This window comes from Buteo buteo, chromosome 3 (assembly GCF_964188355.1).
Source record: "Buteo buteo chromosome 3, bButBut1.hap1.1, whole genome shotgun sequence".
NCBI classification, from domain to species: Eukaryota; Metazoa; Chordata; class Aves; order Accipitriformes; family Accipitridae; genus Buteo; species Buteo buteo.
This window is the reverse complement of record NC_134173.1, coordinates 19,927,180-19,938,804: the sequence shown is the minus strand read 5'-3', so window position 1 is coordinate 19,938,804 and position 11,625 is coordinate 19,927,180.

The window sequence follows — 11,625 nt, the reverse complement described above, 5'->3', positions numbered from 1 at the left end:
TTTTTTGTTTGGTTGGTTTTTTGTTTTTTTTTTTCCACTGAAATATTTCTCTTTCTTTACCTTTAAACTTACAGGTTGGGTTCAGCCCAACCTATCCTTTGGTCATTCTGCTTTGATATGTCATGACAATTAAGTGCCCAAAGCATGGGGAATCACATATTCTGTGGATTGATTTATCCATTTTTTACACACCTTCTGTACATGGGCCTGTAAATACCAAAGACCATCATTAAGCACGTGGAGTTCCCCTTGACTTCAGTACGGGTGCGGTTCCTCCTCAATGGCTGTGATGTTCCTCAGATGAGTCCACAGAAGACTTATCTCCAGAAAGGACCTTTTGTGTGGTGAAGATGAAGGACACAAGCGTTGGAAGAAGGGTGTCTGAGGCAAGCTGTTGTTCTCACAGAAAGAGGGTTGGCAGGTAACTTGGATACGAGATGGTTGAGATGCTAGCAAAAATCTGTCACTAGAAGTAGTTTTCAGCATCAGAGATGGAAAATGGGAATGTAGGAATAGCAGTGCTGCTCAGACCAGGCACCCGCCTAACCTAGGGTCCTCTCTCTAATTGGTGAGCCGTGGGTGACTAGGTAAAAGAAGAACAGGGCTTAGTGCTTAGTGAGTGGTACTTGCCTGGTATGGTCTCCTGCCAGCCAGTGATCTGGGGCTCAGTTCCCCCTGAGGTGGAAGTTGCATCTGTAAAATGCAGCAGTCCCCTGCGAACCTTTGTTTTGTGAATTTGCCTGGTTGCTTTTTGAAACCGCTGGTACCCACAGCATCCCAAGGCAAAGTACTCCAGAGCTTAATAACACGTGGTGTGAAGACCCTCTGCCTTCCCCTTGTTTTCCACCTTCTCGCTACGCCGCAGGTTCCTCCCCTGTGGGGACAGTGCTCCCACTGTGCCCAGCTTGCTACCCCCAGGACACACGTGTGTGAGTTATGGACCTCTGTCATACCCCCATAGCTCTGTCATTTAATTTCCAGCCTATTCTGGCCAGCGGTTCCTGTGGGGGGGAGGCTGTCCCACACCTTTGATCGTCCTCGTGACCCTTCCATGAACCTTCCCCAGGTCAAATATACCCTCGCTGGGGTCAGAGGAGCAAAACTGCACAAGGTGCAAGCATGTGAGAAATACACACAGTGGCATAATAATAACAACTCTTTTCCATCTTTTCTTTAAAAAAAAATCTGTTTGATTTTCCTTACTGATGGCTTCTTGATACCAAATCTGTATTTGTGTGAAAATAGCCACAAAAAGGATTGTACTCTAGAGGGGTAATTGTCTTAGAGGCCATCATTTTGTGTCTGGAGAGCTAGACTAGACCAGCCTAGCTGAACAGTCACAATACAAAAAAAAAAAGAAGTTTGTTTTAAGAAAAACAGGATAGGATGATTTTTTTTAAAAAATCCAGAATGAAAAGAAACATTTTTAGGGCAATTCACCCAAATTTTCTTTTCCCACTTTTGTTTGAAAAAGTTTTGTGTGAAAGTTGTCTTTATTTTTCTTTCTTTATTTTTTAAAGAAATATTATATTTGTTTGGAGACAATTCAGGAAGTTTCAGGCCATGGACCTTACATTCAGACCTTGCAAAAGGCTTTGAACTAATGAAATAAAATGAATCTGGAAGATCAAAATGTGTGCTTGCAGTGGGGGATTGCGCTGGGTGAATCCTTGGACTTCTTTGAGTATGTCAATGAAGCGGTCAGTGGATAAAGAAAAATGAGTTGGTAAAATTTATTTAGGCTTTGAAAGACCTTTGACAGGAGCTATTAAAAAATTAAGGAGTCACTGGCTAAAAGTCAAAGAGTTGTTATTACTGAAAACGTGGGAAGGAATCAATTTCCATCGGTGATCAGGTTTCATTATTGCAAAATGCTAAGAGCAGGGTCTGACAAGTTTCTGTATTGGGGCCAGTGTTTAGTGTATACAGTAATAAGCTGGAAATGACGGTGAGCCCAGAGGCAGTAAGACAGCAGATGGCCCCCAAATAATTTAGCTTAGTCAAGGTGAAAGAAGTAGATAGGAAGACAAAGACTGGCAAAAATTTGGTGAACCTTAAGAAATGTAGATAAATGAATTACTCATAGCAAATGAAGTTCAGTATTGCTAAATGCAATTTATAAATGCAGTAATAGTTATAAAAACAATGGATAAATGCAGTGCAAATGTACAGAAGTGTTCTGCACACTGTAGACAGTCCTATGTTACAGGAATTCAAGAAAAAAAGTGAAAAATCTCTGCCCAGCATGTAGCTACTAAGCTGCTACAACTAGCATATGCAGTAGGGAAAGCCCTACCCACACAAGAAACAGAAACTATTCAGGTAGGCAAATCACTCCTTTTAAATTTAAGAAGTCCCTGAACCACACAGGTTTGAAAGACAAAACATTAATAAAGAACATAATTTTGAAGATGTTGCTTCCCTTTGCAAAATTATGGTCTTGGTAACTGCTATAAAAGTGTTCTGACTGGCCAAAACCCCGACTTTGACTAAATTAGGTTAATTATCATTATAAGTTGTTTGAAGATTATAAAGATAACTATCTTTTGGTGTACTGATACTACCAGTAAGTTTGAGAAAGTTCTCACATCACAGGCTTAATTTACTTGAGACTCATGGAATTGTTTTTATTTTGTGACTGACCAGTATAGCAATATAATCCTCCTTCTTGTTGAGTTAGGGGATAAAGCACATTTAAAGTTTGTTTTTCCTCAATATGCAACCTTGTGTATTTCTGCCTTCTACAAACACGTGAGCTAGTAAAACCCAATATCATAAATATCCAGAAAAAGCAAACGTGAAAGAACAAAAACCAGCTGAGAAGCATTTGTTTAGAAAGTTGATAAAATATTTGCAGACTTTTTTTTTTTTTTTTTTTCAGTATTCACTCTCCTCTGTAGGCATGGAGGTAGCTTTACTTCTTTAGGTGGGCAATACTTTTCACCTAGAGAATTCCAACCCCTTTTAAAGACAATGAGCAACACATAAATTTCAATTACATCACTGCCATCTGAACTGCACTTGCCTTTGGTGTGAAGTAGGCACAGCATACCAATTCAAAGCAATCCCCCCTTAGTTTTGATAGTGTGCCAATGTTGTATCAAAGGGGCAAAATAAATGGTAGAAATGGAATTTGACCAGCAGACTTGAATCAACACTGTCATTGCAATGAAGAGCGTCCTAGGTCTTTTTGTGGCTGCTAACGGCAAGGGGCTGCATTTCAGCCAGACCCTCTGAGCGATTCACTGGGTCAGGGAGGGGATGGGGAAAAGGTGCAGAGGGCTGTGGTGCTCGCATCGGAAGTTTGTCAGAAGTCCTGCAGTGTCATACAGACCCCTTCCAGCCTTTTTTAATGTGAAAGGAGGTATGTAAGGTATCAGAAGGCAGTCACTGTGGATCGTACGTGGGGCACTCAGTGAGCTGTTGTCTGTCTCCCTTTTCTTTCTTTGTCTTTCTTCTGGTCAGGTAGATTTGCTGCAGCTTGAATCAAATGGATTCCATTTGTCAGTTTTCAGGCTTGATGCTGTATCTCGCCTTACATCTTGAGTTTTCACTCCGTGCTTTTTGCTCTGCAGCTGCTCACAGTTCTTTACTGTAAGTTGTCACAGATGTAGACTTTGACTCACATGCTTGCAAAGTGAATCAGTGGCAACATCTGTTCCCCCAGAGGGATGGGTGCACCAGCCTCAAACCACCCACAGCGGCAGTGCCTATGGAAGTTGGCATTTCCTGGCTCGCATTCTGGCAAGCATGTTCATTAAGGGTGGGGGGGATGATCAATCCATGCTTCTGTGCTTTTGTGCATAGGTGTGAAGATCTCCCCTGTATTCAGGAAGACAGGGTCAGAGACAGAGTCTCGTGGCATTACTACTAACATGCATCTGAAAATTCCAGTTCAATCCAAGGTTCCCTGTATGGTTATTGCAGTCAGAGATGGCATTTGTTTTGTGTGGCAGATGTTCCAACATCCTGTAAGGAATTATTTGTAATTAAAACAGAAAACATTTTGTGAGATACATTTTCCTCTCTGTTCCTTCAGTGGGCGTGTGTGTACGTACCTGAAGCTGACCTGTATGGATGTTCCATGCAGAACTGAACGTGGATCCAAACAAGAGGTCACGGTACTTAAGAAGTGGCTTGATGGGAACTCAATTGCAGGAGTAGGGCTTGTAATCAGAAGTGGGGTCGTGAGCCTGGAAGTGCACTGGGAAGTGAGGTCCTGAGTGGAAAAATTTGAAAAACTGCCCAAAGAGCTGTGTTTAGTGCACAGTCGCCTGTGGCCTCTCCTACATGCTCCCATCATTCTGTCCTTAATGCTTCTACAGAGGATTAAAAAACCTCTTCCTGATCCATGAGAATAGTCACTTGAATCCCATTTCTTTGGTACAGTTCAAAACACTTGCCAGCAGGCTAACAACAATCTCCTTTGTCAACGTGAGGAAAAACCTGGGAACTTTGTGATCAAGGACTATTTCTCATTTTCATGAAAGCAACAGGAAAGGATTGAGCCACAGGGGAGATATTTAGAGTCAAAGAATAGAACTTGCCTCAGCAAAGCTATAATGCATATACACACACCAACCAGTGGAGCTTAGAAATCACAAAGTCTTGTAGCACCAGACCAGCTTCTCTGTGAGAATGATCATGCATAAGAAATGAGACTTAATAGGTATTTGTAATTTTAAAAAGGCTGTTTGTTTATATGTGCCATTCTCATGAATACAGAAGGCGGCTATTTTTTCTCAGTCTAAATAAAGAGAAAGTCAAATAATCTCTCATATTTTCCTTTGGAACTGTGTTAATAGAGAAACTAACATAAAGCATGTAAAAAAGGTGGTGAGATGTTTAATTAATATTAAAGCATTAGAAAGGGAGATGGTGCATTGTTCTATGTAAGCAACATAATAATTTTATATGATAGTCAGTCCTTTTACTGCACAATATTTATGGCCATATAGTTTATGTTCTATTAGGAACATTTTCCTGAATGTGCAATAAGATCCTTATCTGTACATATTAACAATGTCCTTTTATAAGGAGGCCTTAGAGAGGGTTTCGTGATCTTCAGGAGAGGCAAATGAGGTGCAGGATTTCCTTAGAACTGCATTTGATCTATAAACAAAGTTCCTCTCCATATCTCTGAAAGTTTAAATGCTACCTCTTAAGCAAGAAACAATAGAAGTATCTCAGAGTTCGCCAGTTTTGAATAATTATTTTAATTGAAAGTGTTGGGTTGTGTTCCCATTCCTACACTGAAATGTCTTGCAGGCACAGAGAAGAGGAATTATTTGTGGAATGCAGCATCAGCCAAGTCTCAACACACACGCTGGGAGGAATTGGCGTAGGCTCACCTGGTTTTGCATGCAGGGGAGTGTTGAAGTGTAGGAGTTTGGACTGGTTTTCTTTTTAATTCTTTTCATTAATGTTACAGAACAGTAGATCCAAATTGCCCATTACCTGCTTGCTTTTCACATTTTTCTATGTCGGAATAACTGTGGCTGTCAGTGGGACTTACCTTGTTGCAGGCAGCATTGGACAATTTTCTCTTTCTCTTCTCTTCTCTTCTCTTCTCTTCTCTTCTCTTCTCTTCTCTTCTCTTCTCTTCTCTTCTCTTCTCTTCTCTTCTCTTCTCTTCTCTTCTCTTCTCTTCTCTTCCCTTCCCTTCCCTTCCCTTCCCTTCCCTTCCCTTCCCTTCCCTTCTTCCCCATTTTCCCTTTCCCTTTTTCACCTGTCTTACAATAAGCATATTGTCTTCTACTGAGACATGCTTGGCACACCTTTTCCTGTTGCAGCTATTTGCTTTTGTAGCCTGGAGTTCTTGCAGCATCTGAGCAAGTGAGATCTAGCAATTGCAATTGATTGAATGTATCATTATGGCTATGTGAAGAATTGATTTTTTTTCTCTGGTGACTAGGTTAAAAAATGAATCAAGATTTTGGTTTGGATTAAAATGAATCTAGGCTTTTTTTCCTTTTTTTTTTCCCCAAGGAAGAATCAAAACTCCCCAAACTACATTTTATGTTGAATGAAACATTCTGTTCAACCCCAAATGAAACATTTCATTTTCCAAGCATTTGCAAGAAAAGCAAAGGAAATGAAGGGATAGATTCACAAAACTGGAAAATGAAAAGGAGGAGTTGGACACTTTTAACCTATTGCCAGAGAACTCTTCTGTTTTGTCACTTTTCAACTTTGTATAAATATTTATTGGAACACAGAAATGAGCCCAGAGGAGCATTCCAACTTGCACGCTACCTACACCTTCTCCTGTATCTATTTCCCTTGAAGATTTAAAAAATTATTTAACAAAAAGTAGACCAGAAAGCAGCACCTTCATTCCAGTCCCTGTTGTGAAGCACAGCAGTGGTAAAGGCAAAGGGTGAATTTACGCACGCCTTCTTTGCACAGCATAGCCTTTAACCACTTCTGACATGTACAACTTACTTTTCCTGTGATACCAAGCCCTTGAATCAGAAAGCAGTGAATTTTAAGTCGGATCTCTGTAGTAAACATCCAAGCTGTCAGGTTTTAGTGGGGCTGCCTCAGTCACTTCTGCTGAAGCTGTTCTACCCTGTATGGGATTTTTAGGAACTGAGACAGCTAGAGCAAGTCAATGTGACTCCCTACCCCAAAAGGTAGGATGTTCAACTGAAAGCTGGGAAACCTGCAGTTTAGTCATTTCTTAAGTTCTTTAATTGCTAATGAAACTAGTTAACAGGGCAGATTGAGACAGATAACCTGCCCTGAATATGAAAAGTGTTGATACTATGGGTGAACTTCTGGGAGCTGAGGGCTATTGGTTACATCTTCTCTGGCAGAGGAAGGAAACCAGTGTTTTCTCACATCCACCTGCATTCTCCAGCTGCTATAATACTAGTTAAAAGAATACCACAACTAATGCTTTCTTGAGTCTGGCTTTTTAAACTTTTCTTCAAGCCAAAATGATTCAGTGAATTTGAGTAGTCTGCCCTTTGCTACATGTATTATTACATGGCAGATATTCCACCAAATAAAAAATGTCCTTGAACATGTGTGAATTTACAGTACGAGCCCAGAGTAAACAGCAGGCTGAATGAAGCCTTTAAGGTGAAATTCACCTTTTCTTTCAGAAAGCTCAATCAAGATTATACATGGCATTTCTCTCTACACAAATAGAGCTATAGCAGAGTGGTCTATAGGCAGCAAAGGACTTTGAATTGTAGATTTTATAGAGTAGATACCATATACTCTAGGTATACTTTTGTGCTTGGTCTAAGCCCTTGACTGAGTAAGCTATGTTGAAGTTGCTTTCGGAGTTTGGGTGTCTATGCAGAGAATGTTAAAGAAGAGTAAGAGCAAACAGCCACTTCAGATTGCTTTACCAATGAGGATGAGCAGAGAGAGGCCTGGTTTAGAACTGAATGGCTTTTCCAGAATTGTACCTTTCTGTGGCAGCATCTTCATGAACATGGAAACTTCCCATGTTTTCCTGATACAGACAAGGAAAAAGGCTGCAACCAAGCCAGTTGCTCTGCACAGAAGTAAGCTACTCATCCTTTGAACTGTGGAGGCTTGTGGGCTATTTCCAGTTCAGTTTTAAGAGTTCATTCGCGACAAGAGCTCACGTTGCATTTTTGTAGAAAATTATACTTGTACATGGGGGGTTGTGTATGCAGATGGAGAACTTTTATTGGCAACCTCAACTTAGGCTGAGAAAGTCTAATGTAAGTTGAGCAAGCTGCAGTAATAGCAGTCAAGTTCTAGCATTCATAGCTTCAGGGTAAGTGAAGGGAGAGAGCAAGAAATGAGCCTTTTGTTCCAATTTTTGGTTTGAGCTAGAAGATGAAAAGTAATTTTGGAAAGGTGAAAAAGTTTCATTTTGGCCATAAAAATTCAGAAAATTTAGACAAAAGTGAAAAGGGAGAAGCAAGCCCTAACCCAAGTGCTCCATACAAGATCTCCACCGAATTTTCAGTTTGTTAGCTGAATTGAGGACGCTGGAATGGACTCTTGCTATAGTGGTGACCCTAAGTGAAAATTTTTCCTGTTTTGCAAGGACTCAATATCGGGACTTTTTTATGGTATTAAAATACAAAATGTCGGTATATTTCAGAACAGGTAGAGAAGACAATGCTTTTCTCCACACTTTACCACTGTGGCTGAGTAAGCAGATACATATAATTCACTTTGTTTGATATAACTGCATATGTTTACAAAATATTAATATTCATGCTAAAAACCACATACCCATATGTAATTACGTATAAAAACAAAAATAATTTAAGATTGATCAAAACCTTTCATTTGACTCAAAGTCAAATATTCCGTTTCCTTTGTGGGATTTTAAACTCTTTTAAAAAACTCTTTAAAGTAATTGGACAATTTTAAAGAAAAAAAAATGCCATTTTGAAACAGGAAAGGGAAAGAATACTGAAAATATCAAGTGAAACACTTTGCCCTGTCGTTCATCTAAGATCTCACTGCCAAAACTATTAAATTTAACCTATCCTTCCCCTGCCCCCTTGCAAAGTGTTTTTCAGCAATTAAATACTCACTGAGAATAAATAACCTAATCTACCCTAGAGTCCTTATGCTATACTCCTTTCTCTAGTCCACACATGCTGTATTTGCTATTATTTGCATGCTCAAATAACTGCCCCGATATTTGCTTACCCATTGAGTTGAGCAAAGAAATGTACTAGACGTATTCTTCAAATGTTTAAACAGAAAAATCTAAGATAAAAATATACAAAGACTGCTGCAGAATCTTAACAGCTGTCCTAATAAATTTCCAAAAGTGCAGGGAGCAATGTTAGTTTAACCACTGATGATGTCATGCTATCCCGCTTTCAGTGACCTGCCTCTGATGGGTCTTTCTTTTCTGCCTCCTCATGGATGACCACACTGGTTCTGCTGAACTTCAAGTTTAGGTCTGTGTGTTTGCAGAGGAAATTGGATTATTTTTTGCACATTTGTATGCTTGTTTTGTTTTCTTCTGTCAAAAGCATTTTTTACCTGAGAAAGAAGGAGTTAATAAAAATAGGCTTTCTGCTCTTGAAATGTCAGCCACAGCTTCTCATCACCCCATGAAAAGCCCTCTTGTTTCCTTGCTCAGCTCCTCCTGAACTTCAAACAGTCCTATAATCCCTCTGACCTTAGAAGGTCAAAGATATATAAAAAGTATCATTCTTTGTGTAAAAGCACCTTAATCATTCTTACCTCGCCCTTTATTCTCTTTTGAGGGCCCTGTGATATTTTAATTCAAGAACCACCTTCTAGCATTAACATATATAATTTCAACTCTTTTTTTCAGCGGGTAATAGAGGAGAAATCCTTTCTGTCCCTGCTTTTGCTGACTCCCTGAGTAGAGGCATCTAATTTATTTTAATAATTCATTTAATTGCATAATTTAAAATACTAGTGTTCACTCAAAATACACATGCGTATGTCCAATTGTACTATAAATATTGTTTAATTAAAATACTTTAATGAACGGAGGTAGATTTTTAAGTATGCTGCTCTCCATTTCTATGAATTTGGCAGGACTTGAAAGTCTTCGGACTAAATTCTGATGTCAATGCAAATCTGGAGTTTAATTTAGGTCAATGAAAAAAAACCTCTGGACTTTCACCTGAAGATAGAATTCATTTCCCTTGAAGAAAGAGCTGTATCCTGCAGTGGTGGGGGAAAGGGAGTAGGCGAAATGAAAACCCAGCTAGAAGCGAAGCGACTTACAGCCAAACTTATTTAACTGTGTGGAGCCTGTCAAAGGTCAGGGCGAGACCACCGCAGGAAACGCAAGATGGACACAGCGCTGGCGGTGGGCGAGCGAGGGGAGAGGTGGGAAGAAGCTGTTGCGGCAGGCGTAGAGGCATGGCTTTGCGCGGGAGAGGTTTAGCCTGCCCGTGAGGGAAGAGCTCCCATCTCCTCCGGTCCTGCCTGTGACAGCAGCTCGACGCGCGCTGATGTCCACGGGCAGCGACCCGGCTTTTCGTTAGGCACGTGCTCAGGGCACTGCTGCAGCAGCCCTCGGTTCCCAGCAGGGCCTGGGAAGAGCGGCACCAAGGAGGTCGGTGAGAACGGGGCAGGCGATGAAGTTGTTTTGAGCCCAGCTCCTGCTTTCTCAGCTACCCGTACGTGATGCTTTTGGAGGAGCAACTTTTTTGAACCCAAATACCTGTGCGCTGGTACTCTGGTTTTCTTTTTTTTTTTTTCTCTTCCTTTTTTTGAAGTAGGATTGTTTGCCAGTGGATTGGCAGGACAGTTTTTAACTCTAGTTTCATGAGCAATGTTGAGACTAGTAGGTTTGATCGCATATTTGGTCAGAAGATGTCTGTGACAAGATGCTTGGAAAGGGAATGCACAGAAGGCTTTCTGAACGGGGTGGTTCGAAGGAAAACCACAGGCTGCAGAACTGTCACAGTGTCATGGCTGGGGAAAAAAACCAAGGTGGTTTAGTCTACCTTTTGTATTAATTTTAATTTTTTCTGTGTAAACAGCCTTGCACTAAAAGAATACAAGTAGCAACTGGTTGCTGTGTTGATGTGCTAGGGAGGTTATACTGATGTGTCCAGACCTGTTCATCTTCTTCTGTCCCTGCTTTTTTAGGACTGGAAACCAGTTCTGGGGACAGATGGGGGCAAGGGCACTGCCCTGAAATTTGGGTATCATCTGACACGGCTATTCTCAGCTTCCTTCAGCCTTCCTGGCATTATTCCAAACCTGGCATAGAGCACTTGCTGATCTCCTTAAATCTTCGGAGCAGGACAGTGAGGTGATGGGAGAAGGACCACTCAACATACATGAAAAATCCAGGGAAAAATGTCCATTTTTAATGTGCTGTGTTCCCCCAGAGGGGGAGGCAAAATGCCTCTTGCTGATTGTTGTTTCCCACTGGCTACAGAAAGGCTGTTTCTGACACTTGTGTGGTTTCTTGGTATTTTTATCTTCCCTTCTCTCTTACCCTTGCCAGGAAGCAAGGGGAGCTGCAGCAGCTCTGACTTTTCACCAGTAAATTCTGTAATCTGAGAATGAACCAAAATCATGGATTGATGCTGGGAGGGCAAGGGTGCACTACAGACAAAACGTTATCTTGGCTGATAGCATGAACTGATGAGCCATTGGGTTGTTCATGCCAGGGGAAAACACGTTGTAAGCCAGAGGACCGGATGGAAAATGGGAGGAAATATTCTTGTATCTGCGAGAGAGTTACATCGCTGTAAAATTCTCCTGCTTCTTAACATGGGATCCTGCTGTCAAATTTATCTCAGACCATCGGCCCATGACCCTGTCACACACTTGTCTTCTCAGTCCTTTGGCACTGCCACCTGTGCAGCATGGCAGCTTCCTTGAGCTGCTGGTGGTGGGTGCCCTAAGCTCAGACCCACGGCTCCCTTTCTTCCCAAGCTTCACTGTTAGCCCTTTTTTTCCCTGTGGCATGGTGAGGCCCAGCCTCCTTCCTGCAGTGACTGCCTCTTCTCTTTTCCAGTATCAAAACTCAAAAATCCCACCACCATGACAAAAGACCACAGAGAGCTCTTTACCTGGGTCCTCGCAAGGGTGCAGTGTTGTGCCCCTCGGCCGTCTCTATGGGTGTTTTTATCTTATGTCTTCTGAAGCTTCAGCTGCTTTTGTCCTGAAAGAGTT